At 41.0% G+C, this 6,179-nt stretch overlaps 1 long non-coding RNA gene across 1 annotated transcript; it reads right to left on the bottom strand.

Annotated features, from left to right (window-relative positions):
* Positions 1-210: 210 nt before the first annotated feature.
* Positions 211-5,957, bottom strand: LOC144984198 (uncharacterized). Its single transcript, XR_013647917.1, has 3 exons — positions 5,513-5,957; positions 4,266-4,476; positions 211-2,229 (listed from the first exon to the last, which is right to left on the bottom strand). It is a non-coding gene; the product is annotated as an uncharacterized LOC144984198 (long non-coding RNA).
* Positions 5,958-6,179: the final 222 nt, after the last annotated feature.

Below are 6,179 nucleotides of genomic sequence, written 5' to 3'. Positions count from 1 at the left end.
GAACAGATGATATGGAAAAACAAAACATATTCAGTGGTGTTTGGTCTTCAACTTGTAATTCTGACACATCTTTAACATGTCAGGACTTTGTTGCAAGGAGTTTTCTAAGAGGATAGAAATGAACTAAAGTATTAAACCAAGAAGCAAAACAACTTAAGAAAAGAAAAGCAGCAGACCAGATTTAAAATAAAGCAGTTCTCAATAGATGGGTGTTTTGAGGTTGTTTGTCTACGTGTCCTTAGTGACACGTGTAGAAGACGGTCAATTGAAAACATCTGATGGTGGTTTAAAGTCATATATGGAGCGTGTACCATGTAATACTTCCCTTTCCTTTTAAACTAAACAAATAAAGCTCATCTGGTGAACATTTGAGTTTGGGTTTGATGAGTCTGAGGGTCTCATCAAACTCATCATAAAAGAAAATGAAACATTTCATTATTTTTTCTTCTTTTTGTCTCCCTTTTTTCCTTTCATTGCTTCCCCCCTTCAGACCAACAGTCATTTTCTTCTTTTTTTATCCTACCCAGTCCTCTGTCATCTCCCTCCGCCCTTTTCTGCAAGGCCCATCCTCGTCCTTGTTTTAAGTGGCTTACCTCACACAACTTCAATCTTCTCCCTCTTTGCGCCTCCTTTCCCCCCGAGACCTTGGACACTGATGCCAGGTGTATTTAAGAGGGAAGCAGGATTTTCCACAAGTCTTCAATCTTGGTCTGTTACAGAGTGGGACCACATGAACACACACCCGGCTGCCAGACCAGGCTTTATAATGGCTTAAAATGTCCAGAGGACAGTGGGAGCGGGGGGGTTGAGGGTGTGACAAAGAAGCAAAATAAACAACTGCCAGGGGAAAAAGGGCTGACAGTGTTCTGAGGGGGGAGAAACTAGAAAGCATTTAGGTCCTTTAAAAAGGTGAAATATTGAGATGACTTCATTTGAACTCATTTTTGGACTTTTTTGTTCCACATTGCTCAAATGCAAATGAACTCAGCCTATGAATATCAGAGTGAAAAAAACAGCAATTAAACAAAGAAAGAAGGAAAGCCAGCAGAGGCGCTCATTTTTTTCAGCTCAGACAGATCCAGCTGAGTCTGAAACCACAAAGCCATGTGGCCGCCGCAACTTTCCACTGCATGCAGGATCCAGTGTCCTTGAGTGCAAGAGAGAGTTTTGGCGTGTGAAAGAGACACAAATGTGCGTCTGATATAGCTGTTTACCAGAGGGCCGTTTCTGCATTCACAATACCTCTCTGATTGCAGGACTTTGTGTCTGTGTGTGTGTTGGGTTTTATGGCTTTGTTTTTGTATGTTTCCATATGTCACCTCGCTGAGTGTGCTGCAGGTGCGAAATGATTGTTTATCTGCATGTCAGTGCCATTGTGTCCACATTTGCATGCATCTGCTTCCCTGTGAAGCCACTTTAACCATGACTGTGTGTGTGTGAGCAGCGATCTTAATGTGCAAGAGGCTGCCTGACTACAGCTTTTATAACAGCGCCAGTGTGAACAAGTACATGAACGGCTGATGTGCATTGATGTCATACAATATTGTGGATAAGCACCAATGTAAAATAACAGACTGTGTCAGAGATCATATTGTATTTTATTGCCATTGTTGGTGAGTGTAACCTTCACAAACTAGGATTTATTTTGTGGTGATTGGTGGTAAAATAAAGCAGTAAAGTAATTAGTAAGATTATTACTACTCTTACTAAGATTAATTAGTAAGAACACAACACAAATGCAAACACATTAATTCAATGGACTTGACTTAATTATTTACACAGAATTTTTTCTGTTAATGCTTTCTATGGCGGAGGGGAAAAAGAGGTTCTTATGGCAGGAGGTTCTGGTCTGGATAAACTGGAGTCTCCTGCCCAAAGGGAGAGGGACAAACAGTTTGTGTCCCGGGTGGGAAGGGTCGGTTTTAATCCAATCTGCATGCCTCTGGATCCTGGAGATGCGCAGGTCCTGCAGAGATGGTAGCCTGCAGCCAACCACTGCCTCTGCAGAGAGTAAGATGCTCTGCAGTCTGACTCTGGCCCCGGCTGTGGCTCCAGAGGACCAGATGGTGATGGAGGAGGTGAGGATAGACTCAGACAATCTGGTGGGGAGCTTGAGTTGCCTCCGCTGGGCCTTCTTGATGAGGGAGCTGATGGTCAATCCCCGCTTGAGGTCCCGAGTGATGGTGGCTCCCAGGAACTGGAATGAGTCCACGGGGGAGATGGGGGATCCTGTCAGGGATGACAGTGGGGCTGACTCTCCTACAGTCCTAATGTCTATAATATGTCTATAACATGTCTATAATATCTCTTGCCATCAATTTTCTTTTTAGACTACATACAACTGCATTTATATATACAAAACATTTTAATTTTTTTGTTTTATTTTTATTATTTCATTTGTTGTTTTTTTTGCTTTCAATCTGTTTGAAAATTCTATCAAATTTTTTTGCACAATATTTTTTGCACTTCAGGGCACACCAACCTAAAAGGCGCACCAACAATTAATGGCCTATTTTCCAACCTATGTCATGTATAAGGCAAACAGAACTCAAAGGTGCATTAGGCGGGACAAAAGAGTCAGTCGGAATGTGTTAACTGTGTTTAAAGTAACTTTAGAACTTGTTTTTGACAAGCTACACATTAGCCACAAAAGACGTGTTAGCCGCGATAATTTATTCACAAAACATGTAACTACTAACCATTTTTGCAACTGATAAAATATAGACAAAGATTTTGACAGTGGACCTCCTAAAATCGCTTCAACACCAATCAATACAATCAGAATTAATTAATAATTTATAATAATATTGTGGGATTCTAAGGGTACCTTTTGTATTAGGAGTGTAATGATTCACTGTGACAATTAAATTCAAAACAAAATTTGTTGTTGCATATTTGATTTATACTCAATTATGGTTATTTTGAACAATCCTATTTGATCTGATTCACGGACCAAAAATCACGGACCGGACTGAGCTTGGGGTCGCTCTGAGATTCTTCAGTTTGAATGGGGTCTGTTCCTGAGCGGGGCAACAGAACCAAAGCAGCCAGACGCAGTTGACATAAACAATGAAGGAACCGATGAGCAGCAGACAAATGTAACGCAATGATTGTCGTGTTATCAAACAGAAAAAAGGGCCCAACTGTGTGTTTGTTAAAATATTTCTTTTCATCAGCGTACCTATTTTTCTTTCTTTCTTTCTTTTTTTTCAAACAACACAAACACAAATGAAAAAAGACATAAAGCAATACGGTGTGTTTGAAAAGGAGTGGATTGAAGAGGAATCTTGTCTGATCCCACCCCTTTTTACAACACTTGATGATGTGCATAATTCAATGTACAGATATGTACAAAGCATTCACGGTAGTGAATTTTTTTTTTTTTTATAATTTCTGGCCTTATAAATTTTTATTAGTGACTTCTTGTAGGTTATTTTGAACATTTGTAAACGTTTGCTTTTTTTTAAACCTTCATCCAATCCGTTCCATAAATCCACACCACAATTTGATAAACACATTTTCTGTTTTGTAGTGCGAATGCACTTCTTTTTGAAATTCACTTGCTTTCTTAGATTGTAACTCCCGTCTCTGTCTTTGAACATTTGCCGTAAGTCTATTGGAAGTAAGTTGTATCTGGCTTTATACATGGAAAGATACCTTCAAACCCGATGTCTCCTCATCTCTGTAGTTTGTATCCTCTGAGTTAAAGCACACACAGCACGTCTCCATTACATTAACAGCCTTGCAGCATGCCTCCGCCGTACCAAAGTAACAAGTAAAAAGTGTTGTTCTTGATGTTCAAAACGAATAATCGATTAATAATAAGTTTAATAAGTTAATTTTCCCAATAAGAATTGTAAAGCGCACCAGATCTGTCTTTCCATGTTGGTTGTTTGACCCGCCCTCATAGTTCCTGGCCAATGACTGAAGAGACATTTAGTCACATGGTTTTCTTTACAAGCTTTGTGTCATGGTGCCTCTGTCAGCTATCCTCCCCCTCCCCTCTCTGCTTGGCCATTGATTCATCCCAGCTGCGTCCACTCATCTCATCAACCTGGCAGACCTACTTAAGGAGCGCCAGGACCAGAATTCAACGCCAGTTCATTGCCCCTGATGGTGCTAGTCTGTTCTCATTCAAGTTTCCTTGTTATGTATCTTTGCTTACGTCGAAACTCAAGTCTTTCTATGTCCAGGACCTTCAAGCCCCACGAGTGGACGCCTGAATCTACTTCTACCCAAGCGGAGTATTCTCCAGAGCTACCTACCTCCTCCCAACGTTTCTTCCGAACACCAGGCCTCTGCTCAAGCCGCCGCCGAACCTCCAGCCACGCCACGGGCCACAGCCAAGCCTCCAGCCTCATCAAAGATCCACCGTCTCGTCGGGAGTTGCCACAGAGCCGCCCGACTCTTTCGGAGCCATCACCGAACCCCAAGACTCGCTCCGGATTGCCGACGGACCTTCGGTCTCGCCGACCCCTTCCACAACAGGACAACTCAGCCACAGGAACAATAAATCCTATTACTTTCTTTCACTCATCTCCTGTCCTCCTTCCAGGTTCCAGCGTCTGGGTCTGTTTTGCCTTGTTAAGTCATGACACTTTGGTTCGTAACAGGAACGTAACAGGAACAAGAACGGGAGATCGGCATCATGGATGTGCAGTCGACAAATCTGCAGCAACTGTGTGATGCTGTCATGTCAATATGGACCAAACTCTCTGAGAAATGTTCTCAGTATCATGTTGAATCTATGCCACCAAGGAATAAAGCAGTTCTGAAGGTAAACAGGGTCCAACCCTTTTGCCTTTAGAGCAGCCGTCTAAGAAAAGGCGCAGACTCTCCAGCTGCGTCTTCCAGGGAAACGGCAAGATTTTCCCGGGTTTGTTAAGAGACATGATCTCTACAGCGTCTGGAATCTTCCCCTGGTTCAACATGCCCACCTTTGCAGATTCATCTCAGTGTTGAAAATAAGTGTTTCTACTTCTTTGTATCTTAATTTTATTTGTGTCAACTCTCTGAAGGAAACTCTAGCAACCATGCATAGCAGCCTTGCCTTAAGACTTAGTACACTTGTCACCACAATTTGTGTGAAAAAACTTTGTGTTACTACTGCAATACCAAACTGTTCAGCAGTCACACTCCTCCTCTTTCTCTTATTTGTGAAGCTCCCCACCTAAAGTATAAAGGAATCATTTATTTTTACCACATACAATGAAAACCAATTACATTTCTTACAAACGTGTGAAAAACCACATTGCACAATGCAGTTATCAAAAACTCCAACTAAAAAAAGTCAAAGCAATAAAGGTTCAAAATAAATCAAATATGAGATTGTTACAGCCCTGGACCGTAAAAATCTCTGTCTATAATGTACTTCTAGAATATGTTTTTAGAAAAACATTCTAGAAAGATGACAAAAAGCAACGTTAGAATCTGTTGCAGTCATTGAAGGTCAAGGGTCAACCACTCGTGAATGTTCAAAGGCTAGAATTTAAGTAAAAAAAGACAGTCTTACCTAATGTGGGCAACATTAACTCAGGAGAAATTCTTAAATAAAATGCAAAAATTCACAGAACAGCAAGCGCACAACCTGCTTAACATCAATAAGCCAAGACAAACAACCCTCCCCAAAAAGCAAGGATAAACCAGTGGATGCCGTCAGTGGGAGACATAGATTCTGCTGGAAAGTTTTGTCTACAGCCACACAAAACCATGTCTGCACATCTGAACAATGCAGAGCTGAGCTAGCGCTGAAAAAAAAACAAGGGAAGTCACGACCTGTGGAGCAACAAGCATGAATGATGTGCTCTCATAGACATGGGAACCACTTTTCCCACACTGACAATTTGAAGGAGGAATGTTTGCTGAAAAACCCGGCATTCTTTCACAAAGATGTTTGCGCAAACCTGATGAGACATGGAAATTGAAAAGACAAACGAAATCAACGAGACAAAAAAGTTTAATAAACTTGATTAATAGTATGCTAGTAACCTTCTGTTTAAGTATTTTCACTTCAAGATATTCAACAATAAAAAAGCCTGGTATTATTTAACAGTATCTTATAAGGATATAGGTCACAGATCATAGGTTGCTTGCTTTACCATCCACTTTTAGTCAAACCCATAGCTATTCATACCCCTGGTATGTTTTAACTTAAAGTTGAGTTTAGACTTCAGGTTTTA

The sequence above is a fragment of the Oryzias latipes genome, chromosome 15, assembly GCF_053564925.1.
Source record: "Oryzias latipes strain Hd-rR chromosome 15, Olatipes_Hd-rR_3.1".
Taxonomy (NCBI): Eukaryota; Metazoa; Chordata; class Actinopteri; order Beloniformes; family Adrianichthyidae; genus Oryzias; species Oryzias latipes.
Note: the sequence above shows the minus strand (reverse complement) of the source record. Positions and strands in the feature narration are given on the sequence as shown.